The following is a 20591-nucleotide window of genomic DNA, read 5'->3' as shown; positions in this document are numbered from 1 at the left end:
TCCCACTTGTTGATTCTTCACAAAAAATTAGTTTTATATCTTCATGTTTGAAGCCTGAAATGTGGCAAAAGGTCGAAAAGTTCAAGGGGGCCAAATACTTTCACAAGGCACTGGATATTTTTATATATTTATTAATTATTTAGAACACTCTGAACAAGAAGAAATATGATATGAACAGTAAAAATGTAATAAACTATGTGATACAACAGGCATATACCATGAAAAACAACCATTTAACCACTTGCCGACCGCCGCAAATACATTTACTGCGGCGGTCAGCCCCTTCGGGGCAAAGTGATGTAGTACTACGTCGCTCACCCAGGAGCCTGTAGGTGGCGAGCGCGCACTGCCGGAGGTGCGCTCCCGCCCCCGCTCGCTCACTGAGGTCCCCGCGCGCGTGACCGGCGGCTCCGATGTCCGCCGGCCACTGGCGATCTCCCGCTGGAGAGGGAGAAAGGCAGGAGGCTAATGTAAACAAAGCCGCCTGTCATTCTCCCTGGTGTAACAGCAGAGATCATACGATCCTGCTATGTAGGATCGTATGTCTCTGTGGTTACATCAAAAGCCACGCCCCTCTACAGTTAGCAGCACGCCCCTAGGGACACACTTAACCCCTTCCCTGCCAGTGTCATTTTTATAGTAACAGTGCATATGTATAGCACTGAGTACTGTAGTAATGTCACTGGTACCCCCAAAAGTGTCAAAAATGTTAGTCAGGGGTCCAATCTGTCCACCGCAATGTCGCAGTCCTGCAAAAAAAAAAAAAAAAAAAAATCGCAGATTGCCGCCATTACTAGTTAAAAAATAAAAATGACATAAATCTTTCCCTTAGTTAGTAAACGCAATAACTTTTGCGCAAAGCAATCAAAATACGCCCATTGCGATTTTTTTTTTACCAAAAATATGTAGCAGGAAAAAAGGACATCAATTTCCTTTGGGTACAGCGTCGCACGCCGGCGAGTGATGTACCGGTACGTCACTTTGCCCAGGAGGGGCTGACCGCCGCAGTATATGTACTTGCGGCGGTCAGCAAGTGGTTAAGAAGCAAAACTTTATTCGGACCTTTGCTGGAAGAAAATTTTACTGACTGGACCTTCGTGAGTTTTAATGCAATACCCCTGATATACACGGTTGAGTTTTCGAAACATCACCTATAAAAGCAGTGCTTGCTACAGCCTGCAGCTGCCCATCCAGTATCAGGGTGTGCATCTGTAATGAATAATTAAAGCGGAGTTCAGGCCACATACACATTTTTTACCTAAAAATACCCCTCTAATCCTAAGCTAACCCCAATTACACTAACACTAACCCTGCATTACAGTAGTGTACAGTAAATTAATATAGATAAAATCTTACCTTTAAAATTGATTGAAGAGTGCGGCCATCCCCGGTGTGTGTGTCTGAAGCCGCTGTGTCCTTCTTCCTGGTTTCAGCTACCCAGAATGCTGATCGCAATCTCGCGCATGCGCAGTAGATTGCGATCAGCAATCAGAGTAGCGGCTGGCCATTTGCAATGCATCCTGGGATTGATGACGCTCATCTCCCAGGACGCAATGCAAAGGAGGAAGTGACGTCGGGGGCTGTGGCTGCACAAGGAGGAAGAGGAAGGCAGGTAAGTTAATTTTCATTAAAAACAAGGTAAGTGAAAAAAAAAAATATTAAATATCCAATTCTTTTTCAGGTTTGTTTACTCCACCTGATGCTGCAAAGTTTATTTTTAGGGTGGAACTCCGCTTTAATTTAAAATTATACAATTTCCCCAGTGGAAGATGTATTTATCTTGCATAATTTAGGAAATAGGAATAGATAAGCCTGGTACCAAGCACCACTGACATTACATCAGCACAGGTACATCAATCACAACCTGACAGCTAAGGATTCTTCAGAAAAACCTGGAAAATTCCCAAATGTCTATTTATTGCTGAACATGTTTCCAAGCTATAGCGAGTAGAGACTTCCATGTCTTCATTTTGAAGTTGAACTTTAGGAAAGAGAAAAAAAGAAAGGGTGAAGAGCAGGCAGGATGCAGAAGAGCCATAAATGGTGCAATATTCTGGGGTTTCAGGTCACAGCCAGCCAGGTCTTTGTAAGGCTTCTTTCACACGGTCCGCCTCCGCAGGCGGATCCGTGTTGCTCAGCGGGGATCGATCCGCGATCCCCGCTGAGCCTGGCGGATGACAGCTCCGTCTCCGCTTGCAGAGCGGAGAGGGAGGTGTCTCAGCACCCGCTGCCCTCTATGGGGGATCAGAGGAGAGCGGACCGCTTGTCCGCTCTCATCAGATCCGCTCCGCTCCGATTACTGAACGGATGGAAAAATAGGGTTTCCATCCGTCCAGATTTCAGCACAGGATCGGATGCGGATGGCAGCGGGTGTCAGCGGAGGTTACTCTGGGCGCAACAGTTTATTGCAGGGATGGGGGGCGCCTTAACCCTAACCCTAAGGGAAAGGGGGCGCACTTTGGCATCCTTGCCCTGGGCACTGGATGACCTTGTCCTGCTTGCCACCGTTGCCTGCCACCAGCTGCAGCTTGTCACTTCCCACCGTCGCCTGCCACCAGATGCAGCTCGTAACTTGCCACAGTCACCTGCCACTAGATGCAACGTGCCACTTTCGCCTGCGACCAAATGCAGCTTGCCCGTTGTTCCTATCGTCTGCTACCAGATGCAGCGTGTCACCTTTGCCTGACAGCAGATGCAGTTTGTCACCATTACCTGTCACCAGATGCAGCGTGTCACCATTGCCTGTCACCAGATGCATCGTGTCACCATTGCCTGTCACCATTGCCTGTCACTAGAAGCAGCGTGTCACCATTACCTGTCACCAGATGCAGCGTGTCACCATTGCCTTTCCCCAGATGCAGTTTGTCACCATTACCTGTCCCCAGATGCAGTGTGTCACCATTACCTGTCCCGAGATGCAGTTTGTCACCATTACCTGTCACCAGAAGCAGCGTGTCACCATTGCCTGTCACCAGAAGCAGCGTGTCAACATTGCCAATTATCAGATGCAGCTTGTCACCATTGCCTGTCTCCAGATGCAGTTTGTCACCATTGCCTGTCACCAGATGCAGCGTGTCACCATTACCTGTCACCAGATGCAGTTTGTCACCATTGCCTGTCAAAAGATGCAGCGTGTCACCATTACCTGTCACCAGATGCAGCGTGTCACCATTGCCTGTCACCAGAAGCAGCGTGTCAACATTGCCAATTATCAGATGCAGCGTGTCAACATTGCCAATTATCAGATGCAGCTTGTCACCATTGCCTGTCACCAGATGCAGCGTGTCACCATTGCCTGTCACCAGATGCAGTGTGTCACCATTGCCTGTCACCAGATGCAGTTTGTCACCATTGCCTGTCACCATTACCTGTCCCCTGATGCAGCGTGTCACCATTGCCTGTCCCCAGATGCAGTTTTTTCACAATTACCTGTCCCCAGATGCAGTTTGTCACCATTACCTGTCACCAGATGCAGCGTGTCACCATTGCCTGTCACCAGATGCAGCGTGTCACCAGGGCCAGATTAACATAGGGGCTATTGGAGCTGCAGCTCCAGGCCCCTACTTTTATATAGGCCCCAGGTTGGCCATATTCACTGTTACCGCTCTTCTGTCAATTGTAAACACAGAAGTCTGGCTTCTATGCTCGCTTCCCCAGGCAGCTCCCTCAGAACCTCCCCACACAGCACGAAGGCCGGACAAGGAGGGACAGTTGCCGATGCATGGATGTGTTTATGGGCTTCAGAGACAGCATCCCATGTGGAATTAGGCATGCATGGCTGCACCCTTCCTCCTCTGGGTGCATACCAAGGCACGGCCCTTAAGGCCTTCAAAATCCTAAGCACCAAGCCCATGATGCTCTTAATCCGGCCCTGCGTGTCACCATTACCTGTCACCAGATGCAGCGTGTCACCATTGCCTGTCAAAAGATGCAGCGTGTCACCATTACCTGTCACCAGATGCAGCGTGTCACCATTGCCTGTCACCAGATGCAGCGTGTCACCATTGCCTGTCTCCAGGTGCAGCGTGTCACCATTACCTGTCACCAGATGCAGTTTGTCACCATTACCTGTCACCAGATGCAGCGTGTCACCATTGCCTGTCAAAAGATGCAGCGTGTCAACATTACCTGTCACCAGATGCAGCGTGTCACCATTGCCTGTCACCAGATGCAGCGTGTCACCATTGCCTGTCAAAAGACGCAGCGTGTCACCATTACCTGTCACCAGATGCAGCGTGTCACCATTGCCTGTCACCACATGCAGTTTGTCACCATTACCTGTCACCAGATGCAGTTTGTCACTTGCCACCCGCAGCCTGCAGTGTTCCACTTCACCTTTAGCCTGGCTCTCTCTCCCCTTCAGCTTGGCATGCTGGGGGCTGCAGACAGTTTTCCCAGTCTTAGGGACTACATTTCCCATGATCCTCTCTGCTCTTTTTCCATTTTTCTTTCCTGGCAAATAGGTAGGAGAGGGGAGAAACATCGGCAGCTGTTGGCCTCTCCCTAGTATAGCAGCAGGAAGAGGAGAAGGAGGGGGAATGTACAGTCCACAGCTGCTCTTTCTCCACACAGCGCTCCGATCTCCTGCTGTTCTACTCCCCACTGCACAGAACAGTGTCTCCGTCCTGACTCTGGACTACACTCACCCAGGTCAGTTGCTCGGTCATACACAAGTCACTGCTTAGCAACCTTTTTGAACATATTTCATTGGCTACATGTCACGTGATTGGGTGACGTCACACCTGTAAGTGGGTATAAAAGGAGCGCTTGACCGTTAGCAGATGTCTTGTGTCTCTAGACTTTGTAGAGAGCGGTTGTGTTTTTTCTGTGGTGTCACATAATAGTACTGATAGCCTTATATTAGTCTAATCTGATGAGGAAAAACTACACCCAAGACTAAAAGAAGATTTGTTTTAAAATCTTGACGTTTTGCTTACAATTCCAAAAATGGAATTTACAAGAATGGAGAACAGAGAATTCATCCAGTGTATGAGGGAGGAGATAGCCGAGCAAAGCAGAATGCAGAAATGTGTGAGAGAGGAGAATGCTGCCCGCATCAATTATCTGAGGGGCCTGGCAGCAGAGAGGGAGAGGGATAGTCTGAGGAAAGAGCAAGCTAGGAGAGAGGAGAATGCTGCCTACCTCATATCTCTGATGGCCCTGGCAGCAGAGGAGGAGAGGGATAGGCAGAGGAAGGAGCAATGTAGGAGAGAGGAGAAAACTGCCTACCTCATATCTCTGACAGTCCTTGCAGCAGAGGAGAGGAACAGGCAGAGGACGGATCAATGTGTGAGAGAGGAGAATGCTGCCTCTATCATATATCTGAGGGGCCTGGCAGCAGAGGAGGAGAGGGATAGGCAGAGGAAGGAGCAATGTAGGAGACAGGAGAATACTACCTACCTCATATCTCTGAGGGGCCTGGAAGCTGAGAGGGAGAGGGAGATGCAGAGCAAGGAGCAATGTAGGAGAGAGGAGAATACTACCTACCTCATATCTCTGAGGGGCCTGGAAGCTGAGAGGGAGAGGGAGATGCAGAGGAAGGAGCAATGGAGAGAGGAGAATGCTGCCTACCTCATACATTTAAAGGAGATGGCAGCGGAGGAGGAGAGGAAAAAAGAAAAGGACAGAAAGAGGAAGGAGCAGAGGAGGAAAGAAGAGAATGCTGTCTACATTAATTATATAAGAAAGCAGACATCAGAGCAGGAGAGGGAAAGACAGATTCAGGAACAAAGGAGAAAAGAGAAGAATGCCGCATACATCAGACAATTGAAGGATATGGCTGTGAATGAGGAGAGGAGAAGAGATGAGGAGACACAGAGAAGGGAGCAAAGGAGGAAAAATTAGGAAGGGAAGGAAGAGGAAAGAGGAGAAATTACAACAAAATTAAAGACAAGAGAAGCAGATTGGGAGAGAAGTGTGGAGAAAGAGAATGAAAGGGAGGAGGAAGTAAAGAGGAAGAGAGGATTTCTGATCAAATTATGCGCAATGACAGCAGATTGCATGAGGAGATGCAGAAAGGGAAGAATGGATTTCTAGACAAATTAGAAGAAAATATTTGAGAAGGATCCGAGGGAGGGCAGGATGACAACATGTACTGTAACATACTGAAGCAGAGCATGATCCCCTCCCTTCGGAGACTGGGAATACTGCCCTGCGGCCAACATGATAATGACCCCAAACACACCTTCAAGACGACCTCTGCCTTGCTAAAGAAGCTGAGGGTAAAGGTGATGGACTGGCCAAGCATGTCTCCAGACCAAAAACCTATTGTGTATCTGTGGGGCATCCTTAAACGGAAGGTGGAGAAGCGCAAGGTCTTTAACATCCACCAGCTCAGTGATGTCATCATGGAGGAGTGGAAGAGGACTCCAGTGGCAACCTGTGAAGCTCTGGGAAACTCCATGCCCAAGAGGGTTAACACAGTGCTGAAAAATAATGATGGCCATACAAAATATTGACACTTTGGGCCCAATTTGTACATTTTCACTTAGGGGTGTGCTGACTTTTGTTGCCAGCGGTTTAGACATCAATGGCTGTGTGTTGAGTTATTTTGAGGGGACAGCAAATTTACGTGTTATACAAGCTGTACACTCACTACTTTACATTGTAGCAAAGTGTCATTTCTTCAGTGTTGTCAAATGAAAAGATATAATAAAATATTTACAAAAATGTGAGGGGTGTACTTACTTTTGAGAGATACTTTATACACACAGTGCTCAGCATAAGTGCCGGTTCACATTGGTGCGATGCGGGAACCCTGCAAATCCACTGCGGATTCCCACATCGCACCCGACTCGCAGGCAGTTCTCGCTGCCATATGCGAACTGCTGAGGGTGACAAAATAAAGTTAACGACACCCCCAGATTAGTTCCCATATTGCAGTGCGATTTGTCAGTTTGGACAGGAATCGGATTGCATAGGTGTGAACACCCATGCAATCCGAATCTGGTGCGGACCAAAAAGGGATCCTGTGCGATTTTGGTCTGAATGAAACCTGCATTGCTGAATTTGCAATGCACAGACATGTGATTTGCACAGCAGTGCATTTCAAATCACATGCGCTGTCTGACATCGTGTTTGTGTGAACCGCCACTTAATGAGCACGTCCCAACAAATTTGTCAGAAAACCTTTACTTTCCATGCGGAATCAAAATTTTCGTTGGGGCACTATACTACAAAATACTTCCACAAATGCGGGTCATTAATTCCAACCAAGATTTGTTGATTTGCGCACACAAAAAATATTTTTCCGAACAAATTCATTCAACCATGTTGCAAAAAATGAATACACCCCAATGAAAGTCTTCGGGGCAAAGCTAAATTATAGACAACACAATCCTAACAGGAATTCAACTACATGTCAGTCTAATTATTCATTAAACAGGTTTCCAGAAGACAGTTGATTATAAAAGGGCGTTACTTAATCTCCCTGGCGGTCTGATTATGTCAGGATTTCTGTGCTAAAAGCGGTACATTGTTTTGCATGGAAATCTGTTGTTTTATATTTTAAACTCACCTTCCCCTACGATTACACCCCCCCCCCCCCCCATTCTCCTGCTGTGTGCTTGGCCGAACTTGACTGGCCTGCACAAAGTCCTGTCCTCAACCCAAGAGAACAACCTTGGGATGAATTGGAGCTGAGACTGCAAGCCACGCCTCCTCTTCCAACATCAGTGCCCGACCTCACAAATGCGCTTCTGGATGAATGGTCAATTATTCCCATAGACACACTCCTAAACCTTGTGTACAACCTTCCAAGAAGAGTTGAAGCTGTTATAACTGCAAAGGGTGGGCCAACTCAATATTGAACCCTACGAACTAAGACTGGGATGCTTTTAAAGTTCATGTGCGTGTAAAGGCAGGTGTACCAATACTTTTGACAATATAGTGTATGTCAGATTCTGGCTTTGCCTAAAAGTGTTATTCCAGACAAAACCTACCTAAGCTTAAATCTACTCCCACCCCAATTTTAACCCTATTCTATCTACCCTGTAAAAGGGAGGACAACTAAGCTTAGCTAGTCTGAAGTCACTCTGGTCACGTGATCGGGTCCCTGCACCGGCTTCAGTGTAGAGGCAAGAGCAACTTATTTTCACCAAGAACACATATGAAAAAAAAATGTCTGGACTATTCAGATTAATCAGTTGACTGTTTATTGGTAATTAGCTTCTCAGTTCCAAAGAATCCATACACATTTGTGAAATACTGCATGAATACAACACTCTTACCCATACATTAATAGAATATGCCAAGGTTCCCTTAGTCGATACTATAGTAAATCTGAAAGCTTTACTCCAGTATTGGCTAAAAAAACACCTAGAAAATAGGGCTGTGGCAGCCTGTATATAGATAAGGAAGTGATGCCAGTCTATCATGGTTAAAGAGGAACTTCGCCTGAATTGGGAAAATTAAAATAAAGGCATCAATAAAAGTTTGGTAAAATTCAAAATACTGTTAAATGTAGACTATCATTTTTGTGGATACTTTGAGCCCTGGTTCACACTTATGCGAGTGCGGGAAGGCTGCGAATCCGCAGCCTGTTCCCGCATCGCACACGCACCCCCGGCAGTTCACACTGCCATATGCGATACGCTGGGGGTGTCAATGTAATCTTAACGACACCCCCAGTTTGATCGCATATCGCAGTGCGATCGTGCAGTTCGCACAGGATCGGATCGCACAAGTGTGAACCGCTGTGCGATCCGATCCTAATGCGGCTTCCAAAAACGGTCCCTGTGCGTGTTTGGTGCGGCTGCGGTGCGAATTTAGCCATACAAAGTGTATGGCTAAACTCGCACCGCACAGCCGATCGCATGTAATGTCGGAGCAGTGCGCTCCGACATTACATGCGAACCCCGCACACGCACAAGTGTGAACCGGGGCTGAAACTTTCATATTTCCCGATGCTATCCTGGCTGTCATTTTCCGTGAGGGTGGGGGATTATCATTCCCCTTACTTCATGGTATTTTTTGTTACCCCCCACAATGACATGCAAGAAGATCATGAGCCTTGGCACTCAGTGCTCTAAATAATTATATATACTCAATAAAGTATATTCTTCGCGCCCAGGAAGGCTAAGGGGTGGAGTAAAATTAGTTAAAATCTAAGGGGAAGCAGCTGCTATAGTGTGTATAGGATTAAATGAATAAATAAACCCCAAGCTGATGGGGATTAAATAGCACTTGCTAATAGGAACTATGGATAGGGAAAGGTAAATTTAAGACAATAAATGTTCATAACGCATGCCGCCTACCCGGAAGTCAGCTGGAACGCAGTACGGGAGCGACCGCTCTCCACGCTACAGACTTCACGATAGCGGACGCGGCTTTTACTTTTTATTGTATTTTACGTGTATTTCTGATTTCTACTTGGAAAATAAACCTTCTTAAACGGTACTACACCATCTGGAGCTATTTATTTTTTCCCTAACCGGATCTTGAGGACATCGCCTGTTTAGGAAGGGATCTTGGTCGGTGAGGGACAAGCCCAGCAGGTACCGCATCTGAGGCCAGGAGGGCCATCAAGCTTTACTGGTCTTTGTACCGTAAGGTAACTTAGACCCACTACATCTGGTAAGCTCACATCTTACTTACCCTAAAATCAATCGATCGGTTATTGGACCATAGGAGGATCCAGCACTGAGCACTTGCACTTTTCTTTGCACTGAAGTGTAACCAGCTTTTCACCAAGTCACTTATGAACTTTTTACTGGACTTTATTTTGGCACTATTATGCACCTTTATGACACATATTTAACTTATTATATGTTATTTATTGGGTATACTATTTATGAATTTTATTGATTTTATTATTGTATATTTATTAGTGACATTTTAGCCTTATGAACATTTATTGTCTTAAATTTACCTTTCCCTATCCATAGTTCCTATTAGCAAGCGCTATTTAATCCCCATCAGCTTGGGGTTTATTTATTCATTTACTCAGTGCTCTAACTTGGGAATAGTATCGCCCACACAATTTTTAGTATGATTACGTGGGTAGAGTGCAGAGTGCGAAAGCACAGGATTGATGGTGATATCGTGTGGACAATGGTTTTCCCCGTCGGAGCATGCAACTTCTGCCAGATCGGCGCATGTGCATCAGGCTTTCCTGGGGTTATCTGAAGTTCAAGTCCCAGAAGTCTGCAGGTTGCACAGTACAAGCCATGTCATTCTGACCTAGGTGAGAATATGGAAGTGGAGGAAGTTCAGTCGAAGTTATAAAAAGGTATTTAAGAATCATTTAGAATTTTTTTTTTTTTGCAACGAGTGTGTAAATAAAATCCGGGAATTAGAAAGATTGAAGCAAAGCAAAATCTGGGCTGCTAACTGCAACCAAGATCAGCTTTTTTATCTTAAGAAAGAGAACTCTGGTAACCATGGACAAAATATTCCCTTCAACTCTATTATTTACACATAAGCCTGGCAGTGTTCAAAGGGGAACCATCACCAATAGGCTTAGTATTCTCAAGCCATGTTATGGTACATGAAATAAAATTTTGTATAAACTGAGTATGTACTGTAATGTTCAACCCCTTCCCATTCACTGTGGCCCTTTAACTAGGTCTTGAGGCGTGGTGGGGGGTGTGAGGGATTTGGTGCACTTCTTAATCATAATCACGACCACTGTGAATGGCTGTCATAATGATCACATAATCCAGAGCTTGTCCTACCAGCTCACGATCATACCATTGCTGTCTTCCATATCGAGACATAACATTTTGGCTTTTTGCATGCTCTGGAAGTTGCAGGTGTCACGTAGAGCCAGCATAAGTGAAGGGCCGTATGTGCCTATGCTATTGTTCTCTCTGATGCTTTAGTACATCATCATAAATATGTGCATGTATTTATGAAAATCCCTAAACACGGAAATTCTGCGTTCGGGACAATACATCATGTGTATGCAAGTGTTCATATCTATTTACTATAACATTGGCGTAGACCTGAGTACAGCCATACAATTGTTTGGCCAGCCGTATATGGCAGCTGCAGCTTCTCCTATGGCCAGTGGCTATGCCACCTACGTTTTTACAACTGCTATCTAGGGTTTGCTAGAGAGGTGTACCCAGCATGAGTCAGCATGGATCAGCTAGATCAATGATGCAGAGAAACTCACAGCAACCAAAAAGCTTTATTATAATGGTCTGAACAGTATTTTGGACTAATTGCTACACTTGTCTGCAAATCTTTTTTTTTTTTTTTTGCCTTATTTTAGCTGTAACCGCTTGCCTACTGGGTTAGTGCTATGGCACTGTACACATGAAATTAATATTATTATTTTTTTTAACACAAATCAAGCTTGCATTTCTATTTAATCACCACCGGGTTTTTTTCTTTTTTCCTAAACAAAAAAAAAAGACTGAAAATGTTATTAAAAAAAACAAAAAAAACAAAAAAAAACCAAAAAAAAAAAAAAACACATTTTGTTGTTTCTGTTATAAAATATTTCTTCTTCACGGATGTGCACTGGTAAAGGGCGAACTGATGGGCACTGATGAAGGGGCACTGATGATCAGTGCCCCAATTAGAAGTGTAAATCTCTACTGTCACAGGAAAGTTGGTTATTAGCACACAGTGACAGCGCTGAGGACAGGAAATCCCGATAATCAGCTTTTGTTTACGTTCGATCAGCTATGATTAGACACAGCTGACCACATGGTAAAGAGCCAATGCCATCGGCTTTTTACCCTGATCAGAGCTGTACTGTGCCTGAGGGACACAGCTCACCCCACTGATCGCTGCACACACAAGCGGGTGGTCGTATGATATCCTCCTGGTCACGCTGCTTGTATTCTTGGAAGCTTCAAATTGCCACAATGAAGGTGCCCTGGCAAGGATAAAGCACAGGTTCTCTTTAACCAGTTCCCGGCCCGCCATGTAAATGTCTGCTGTCACAGGAAAGCCAGTTATCGGCTTTTCTTTCTTCACAGTGACGAGTAAATGCCGTTAACCAACATTTACTTACATGGGATCATCTGTGATTGGACACAGCTGATCACATGGTAAAGAGCCAACGTCATTGGCTCTTTACCCTGATCGGTGATGCGTTTTATCCGAGGGACACGGCTCACCACCAATCGCCACATGCACAAGCAGTGTGACCAGGACGTCATACGACGTCCCCCTGCTTGCGCAGCGATCGGTGGTGACCCGTGTCCCTCGGACACAGTGCATCACCAATCAATGACATTGGCTCTTTACCATGTGATCAGCTGTGTCCAATCACAGCTGATCCCATGTAAACAAATGCCAGTTATTAGCATTTCCTTTCCTCAGCGCTGTCACTGTGTGAGGAAAGGAAAGCCGATAAACGACTTTCCTGTGACAGCAGACCATTTACATGGCGGGGCAGGAACTAGTTAAAGAGAACCTTGCAAGGCACCTTCATTGTGGCAATTTGAAGCTTCCATGGTCCTTTGGATTTTCTCCTCACCCCCTTGTGATACCACTGGCTGCTCTAGCATCCAATTACTAAACACTAGCACTGTGACATAGAAGGAAGTGGAAAGTCACATGATTGTCTATACCAGGAAGTACAGTGTATTTATCTTCCTTCTCTGCATTCAAAAGGAGAGGTAGTAAAATGAAGGAAAGATGAGCATATACCACTGGAGAGGTCAACATTAAGAAAAGCACAGGTATGCTCTAAGGCAGTGGTCCTCAACCCTGGCCCTCAGGGCCCACTAACAAGCCAGGTTTGCAAGATAACTGAAATACATCCCAGGTGATATCATTTGCTGCTCAGTGATTGCAGTACTCTAGTCTGCATCTCCCCAAGGTAATACCTAAAATCTGGCCTGTTAGTGGGCCCTGAGGACAGGAGTTGAGGACCACTGCTCTAAGGCAGTGATGGTGAACCTTGGCACCCCAGATCTTTTGGAACTATACTTCCCATGATGCTCATGCACTTTGCAGTGTAGTTGAGCATCATGGGAAATGTAGTTCCAAAACATCTGTGGTGCCAAGGTTCGCCATCACTGCTCTAAGGCCTCATGCACAGCAAGTGTTTGCTCAGCTCCCCTGAATGTCTTCCCTCCTTCCAGGAGAAAATCTGCTTAAAAATGCATTTTGCACCTACAAAAGTGGTTTATATTCACACACAATCTCTGATTTTTCCTATCTCATAGCGTATCAAGCATTTTGGGATCGACCACAATATGGATGAAGCGAACATTACGAGAAAAACTTTTATTGCATTCAGATGTGCATCAAAAAAAATAAATAAAATGAAGCAGCTTGCAAGCAATGTTTACTTACACAGAAAGGATATTTATTAAAGTTCTTTAGAACATCACACAGCCACTAAAAAGGTGTTTGCAAAAAAAGGTAATGAGAGGGCTTTACCAAACAATACCTAACATGTAAACTTGGATCTCCATCATCTGCCTGTAAACAAACCATACAAACAAGTGCAATCATACAGTATGTCTGACCAAGTGCAATCATACAGTATGTCTGACCAAGTGCAATCATACAGTATGTCTGACCCCAAAAGTAAAAAAAGAACGAAAACATTAACAGTGAAAAGACAAAAGCCTGCTCATAAATTCCGGCTACGGATGAGTACATGCAGACTAACAGAGTGCAGAGTGTGCAGTAATCTGTAGGAACCAATCAGAAATGAGCCTTGTCAAGATACATTTGAGGTGATGCCTTTGAACTACATGGAGGATACGGACATAGGGCTGTGTCACTTTGGCGATCTTCATGCTGGTGACTAGTCAACAGTGCCAGGATCACATAGGCTGATGTCAGACGAGCCATTCTGCCGCTAGAAACAAAATCGCTTTATGCAAGATTGCTAAATAGTCCGCCTGCCCGTCCCTGTGAAAGATCGCTCCCTCTGTCCCAAACACTGCTGAATCTAGTCATGGGATTGACATCCTGTTGCTTCAGCTACAGAGGAAGCCATTACAAAGGTTCAAACAAGCAGCCTCTTGGATTTCAGCAAATGGTCAGTGGCAGATTCGCTATGTGGCCCACCTGACATCAGCCTAAGAAACGTCTCACCAAGCTCCATGGAATCGCTGCCTTGCTGCCCCATCACTAGCAAGTGAGATTCAGCAGTATTTGAGCCAATGAGAGAGAAATTCCACGACTGTTCTGCTGGCAATGTGTTGTTAGTGGCAAAGTCACCCATCCGACATCCTACCTGCTCAGGGTTTCCAGGCATGGCTGTTATTTACTGCACCACCACCAGTAAAGAGAACCTGCCAAGACAAATATGGAGGCAGCCAGTGAAGTCAGAACTCCTGTGCTGCAAACCTGTTTAGTAACCATAATTGGTAAAGGATGTGATTGATAGTCTGCAATAGCAGCTCCCATACTTCTCTCCTGATAGCATTCTATGACCAGAAGCTTCAACCCCATCCTGACATACACAAAGAAATCTTGCAAAGCAGCAAAGGCCTACACAGAGATAAGGTATACAGTGTAGACAATGAGATTTTATCACAGCTGCACTGATCTATTGCTCAATAATTGTTGCCTGCAGTTACTCTTCACTGAGGTGTTGCTTACATCTGATTGGTTGCAGCATATTCTTGCAATTTAAACTGTGATGGTGAACATAAACTTAAAAAATAGTGCATGGAACAATGAGATGCATGGTGTAGTAACTAGAGCAACCAGGTATAAGGCCCAGTCCTTGGAGGTGCAAGCTGCATCTTTGAGCGTATCCAAAAGCAACATGTGAGGAAGGTTTCATGGACTTCAGTCAACTGAAATCCAATTGGTTGCTTATTTGTGGTTTGCCTGGTCATATTAGCAGCTGACCATTAAAATGGAAATCTGCAATTTGCTTGTGGGATTTTGATTGCACAGAAGGGCCTCTACCTGCATAGTTGTAGCTCCAGATATTACCAGGGATGAGAGAAAATACAGATTTCACCCAATAACATCTGGTACTGCAGAGTGACCATGCACATACAACAGTTCTCTATAACAATGGTCTGGATGGCTTTACTTCCATCCGTCAAGCAGAGGTAATGACAGTGGTGGGTTCTCAGAACGGAGTCAAGTCACACAATAGCTAGTCTTCCAATAGACAGGATAGAGTGTAACAGAGGTCAGATTATATCTCTGTTTAGTGCAAAAAGAAAACTGGATAAAAAGCAAAGCATGGCTAGAAGATTACACAGGACAAAGGGGTTTGCATAGTTTTTCTCTAATTTCTCTGTCACATGTAATTTCTATGATAACTGTGCAAACAGCAGAAACAAGATTAACATAAGTATACCAAAAAAAAAAAGCTTTGAAACTAGTTAACTAATTTTCCACAAATCTCTATTAAATTGCTTACCCTTCTGCTCAATAGTATCTTCTGATGACAGCTCAACTAGTCTCGGAAATGGAGAGAGGGGGGTTTGCAGCTTCTTTTGCTTGATATATATTGGGCTACCACTAAGCCAGGAGAAAGTCACATATGTTCAGTAGAAGAGAGAAGTATATACCTTTACTTTCCCCTTAGGGCTCTTTCACACGGGCGGTCCGATCAGATCCGCCTGTCAGTTTTTTAGGCGGATCTGATCGGATCCTCCATGCAGCTCTATGGGGCAGCGGAGGTCAGCGGAGACACCTCCGCTGACACCCGCTGCCATCCGCATCCGATCCTGTCCGTGAAATCTGGACAGATGGAAACCCTATTTTTCCATCCGTTCAGTAATCCGATCGGATCTGATGAGAGCGGACAGGCGGTCCGCTCTCATCCGATCACCCATAGAGGGCAGCGGGGGCTGAGACACCTCCCTCTCCGCTCTGCAAGCGGAGACGGAGCTGTCATCCGCCGGCTCAGCGGGGATCGCGGGTCGATCCCCGCTGAGCAACACGGATCCACCTACGGAGGCGGACCGTGTGAAAGAGCCCTTACTGAGTAGTCAACTACAGAGGGTGAGTGGTTGCCCAATCGGTGGTAAGTAGTTGCACATTTACTTTCCATTGTAAGTTCAAGGAGTATAAATAGGCGGACATTTTATTTCCTAAACAGGCCATCTTTTTTATTAGATTGTAATTTAATTAAGCAAAGCCTACAATAAACAATGTAATATATTTGTCAGTTAATAAGCAATGTTTATGTTAAAATATGTTTAACAATTTTTATTGTTAAAATATGTTTCTTATTTAAAGAACTCAATACTGAATACCGGCAATTTGGAAAACAAGGTAGATCCATTTAATTTTCATGCATAATCATAAAGCACATTAAAAAAAAATTAAAAGTCCAACCGAAGTTCATAGTCTGTAAGATTCCATAACAGATTGGTGCTATAAAATCTTTAGATATTGCAGTGCATCTCCTAGTGATTCACCGCCTCCACCTGTGCAACATGCTTACCAGAAGTTGCAAACCTCAAAATTAGAAGTCAATGCAGCATGAAATGTTTCATCCCCCGAGAACCGAGAGAGGAGCCACCCCAGGAGGTGATCGAGCCTGTGAGGGCCTGGAATAATCTTGTGCATCACATTAAAAGTCAGGCAGAGAGAGTATGAGATCCAGCAGCATCCACACACGGTCTGCGTGTTGCAAGTTGTGACACATGCTGTAGGTTTTTGAGAAAGCCAACTAGTGTTGTGCTAGGTTGTTGCTGCTGAGATCGTGGCGTATTTCATGCTGCATTAACCGCCTATAATTTTAAGGGTTGGCAACTTCTGGTAAGCAGGTTGAACAGGTGAAGGTGGTGAATCACGTGGAGATGCACTGCATTATCAAAAGATTTTTACAGTCTGTCTTGGGATCTTATGGACTATGAACTTCTGTTGGAGTTTTTATTATTTACCGTATTTGATATGCACATGAGCACTTTCTTTTCCAAAAACGCTTTATGATTATTGCTTATTACTAACTGACACAATTACAGAATTTAAAGAGACTGCACCTGCACAGAGGAAAGGGCTGCAGGGACTAAGGACTACAAATAATACATCCCCTCTTGCACATGACTTTGCTCCATCTTTATCTCAGAGAAAAGTAAACTGCTGCAAATCAGTTCTCTATTTTAGGGTACGTTCACACTGAACACGGGTTTGAAATCGTGCGAGTTCAGCTGAATTTGAAAGACATTGGTGCGGGTTTATGCAAAGAAGTCTATTGAAATAGTCAAAAGTAGTGCAGAAGCTACTTTTGGAAATTGGTGCAGTCGGCGTCTCACCGATTGGGACAGTGCCGTTGCCGGCAATAGGCTGAGATTTAACATGTCAAATCGCACGGATGTAAACGGGGGCTTTAAAGTCTGCTCTAAAAAGATGCACTTCTCAAACTATTCAAATTTAACTTTTATATTAGGTAAAAAAAAAAAAGGATTTAAAGCAGAAAATGGCCAGCACAAACTGAGATGTATAATAGATATAACAGAAGCACAATCACTATAAATGCCCGCTAATCATCAGTTTGTGTTTATTCAGCTTTTGCTAGTAAAGTAAGAAAACTACTAAGTATATAAAGCCTATGGCCACACTTCAGCTGAAGTCAAATGACCCAGAACATGGCTGTAGCTACTCACGTCTACCGTAATCACCGTACTCAAAAGTAAATTGCTAACCTGAATTGTTAAAGCTCACATTCACAAGCTGTTGTGCTCAATCTGTAGCTGTGTCAGATGTAGAGATAATAGTTCTTTGGTGGACAGGGGGCTCAGGTTCTGTATGTTCAGTTGGAAAAGTGTTAAGAGTTACGTGACCACATTACAACTGAACAGAAGTCCATTTCCCTAAGAAAAAAAACCCATTGGAGGGGGTGCCTTCTGCAATGCAAAGGTTTAATGTTCATTAACTTTAGGAGATTGAGGCTGGACTTCTTGTTCCAACGCATTTTGCTCCTCTCTGATGATCTGGGTGGTCTCACTGTGTTATCCTGTACAATGCAGGGCCATTTATTCTGCACTGTATGTGAGGAGGTAAGCGTGCAATTACAGCCCAGAGTGCCCTAGAGAGGAGACTGGTCACACAGATAGAGGAAGCCTGCCAGAGCGAGAAATATGGCATTACCCTTATTTCTCGACACCTAGGCAAAAAACAAGCATTTAACCTTTGCATAAAGAAAGTGTGTTTATGTGTAGCTTGCAAGCCCTGATCTGTCCATCTCTTTGGACGACCAATATCTCAGAAATAGATACATACTGAGCCCAACAATGCCAATAAATGGAGGCGTTACATGACAAATGGCGAGACAGATACTTTTGATCTTGAGCTGTTAGGGTTCATACACATGCAGAACATTAACATTGTTCCAATGGAATATGTTAGGCAAAAAATAAAAAAAAACATGCAAAAAAGAGTGCCAAAGGTGAAAGAAGAATGCTCTGTACTTCATACAAAAACCAGTCAACTTTTTTTTTTAATAATGGTGAAACTGGTTATTTGCCATGGAGAACACAGACTGGGGTTGATTTACTAAACCGAGAGAGTGCAAAATTTGGTGCAGCTGTGCATAGAAACCAATCAGCTGCCAGTTTATTTTGTGAAAGCTTAATTTAACAAGCTGAATTTAGAAGCTGATTGGCTACCATGCACAGCTGCACCAGATTTCGCACTCTCCAATTTTAGCAAATTAACCCCACAGTTCCAAAGACACCTTTGACCGTGAACTTAACTGCTTACAGAAGCTGCCTAAGGGCTCTTTCACACGGGCGATCAGTTTTTATTCTCCGCTCCGGTCCTTTTTTTTTTTTTCACAGAGCGGACGACACTTGTGTCATCCGCTCCGTTTGTCCGCATATCATCCCATCCGTTTGCGGATGATATACGAACATAATGTAAGTCTATAGGCATTGCAGATGTCAGCGAATGACACCGCTGACAGCCGATTTTTCTTCCTTTCCGTTTTTTGAACGCAGGAAAAATAGGGTTCTGTTCCGTTCCAAAAAACGGAACAGAACTGAAAGGACGCAAATCGGATGTCAGCGGATGGTATTCCGCTGACATCCACAATGCCACTGACTTACATTATGTCCGTAAATCATCTGCAAAAAAAATAGGATGATTTGCGGACATACGGAGCGCCCGTGTGAAAGGGCCCTTAGACTCAATTCACACTAGCGCAACTTATCAGGCGACTTGTCAGCCTGACAAGTCGCGCTCCCTCGCGGTCCATTGACTGCTACAGGACCCGTTCTAATAGGAGCGACACAAGTCGCTCCGACTTAGAAAAAGGGTCCTGTACTACTTCGGGGCGACCTCGGAGCAACTTGCATAGACTTCCATTATGTGAAGTCCATGCAAGTCGCTCCGAAGTCGTGGTGCATGGTGATGCACAAGTTGCCCCCGAAGTAGTAAGGAGTCGTGCCGCCCCAGTGTGAACCGAGCCTAAGAGCTACGCATGCAGTTTCAGCATCGTCTTAATTCAAACAAGGTCCATTCTACAACAGCAAGGAAAGTTTTGGTAAATTGCTGGCCTTCTCTCTCAAACCCAGAAAGCCAGATTGCCAATATGCTTAAAATATGACAGCAGGTGCTAAATGTTTTGAGCCTATTCTATTGTTGGCAGCTTAAAAGCTTGTTCCCTGGCCATAAAAACAGACCTTGCATCTAAATGAAAGGTGCGCTTATTCTTTAGACCCCATGTAAAAATTAAGCAATAAACATTACAAAAAAAAAAAAAGGAAACCCTTTCACCCAAACATCTGCCCATGAGGGTGACATCAGAGGCTTTCTGGTGAGATCCTGGGAAAGTTTGGGATTCCAAATCTCACTAGCAGATATTCCTGTGCTGTGCTGAGATTTGGGGCCTCTTTTTCCGAGGATCTTGTTAGAAGGCCACATCACACTCGCCTCGGCGCTTCAAGCGGAAGCCAGAATACAAGATTAAAAAGATTTATTTTTTTGGAATGTTTAATGCCGTTTCACATTGGTGAGGGAAATTTAAAGACAAAGCAAATGTTAAATTTAGATGCAAGGACAGCTTTATAGCTAAACTCTGGGTTAATAAAAGAAAAAAAAAGAAAAAATAATAATTTTCAGTTGGGGCCCCCTTGCACTGCAAGGGTTAAACGCCAATTTCTATGGGTATCAGAAAAATCTGTATAACTTTCCGTACTGAGCACCTTTGGGATACAGCAGCGCTGGACCAGTTATATGGATGCAGGAAGCCTGCTGGAGCCAGGAATAAGGTACAGTACAAACTACAACTTTTTTTGTACAACTTAAACTTAATGAGTTTTTAACCCTTACAGTCTACAAGGGAATTTTTATTTTCCAACCCGGAATTCAGCTTGAAGTCTGGCTAATAAACTGGTCTTGCTCCTGAATTCTTTATGCATTTATTTATACCTCCTCAAAAAGAATCAATGATCCCTTGTACCAAGTGCCAAGGACATTATTTCCTTAGTCTAAGAAAAGGAGTAACAATCCTATAATATACAAGTTATAAAGCAAATAATATTTAGCGACCGTTACAAAAAAAAAAAAAACTCATCAATTCAATAACATGGAAAACCGGCAGGGAAAAGAGGCATGGCGGTCATATTACAGTGACCAAAGCAAGCACCCTGTAAAGGAAACTTAACTCTTTTCATGTCTAATCATACTGTAACACTGGGGGTAACATCTCTAAGAGTGGGGCAGTGGATCCCCCAGATTCCTAAAACCACACAAAATAA

The sequence above is a fragment of the Pelophylax lessonae genome (assembly GCF_965119305.1).
Source record: "Pelophylax lessonae genome assembly, chromosome: 8".
NCBI classification, from domain to species: Eukaryota; Metazoa; Chordata; class Amphibia; order Anura; family Ranidae; genus Pelophylax; species Pelophylax lessonae.
The sequence above is the reverse complement of the archived record's forward strand: the minus strand, read 5'-3'. Positions refer to the sequence as shown.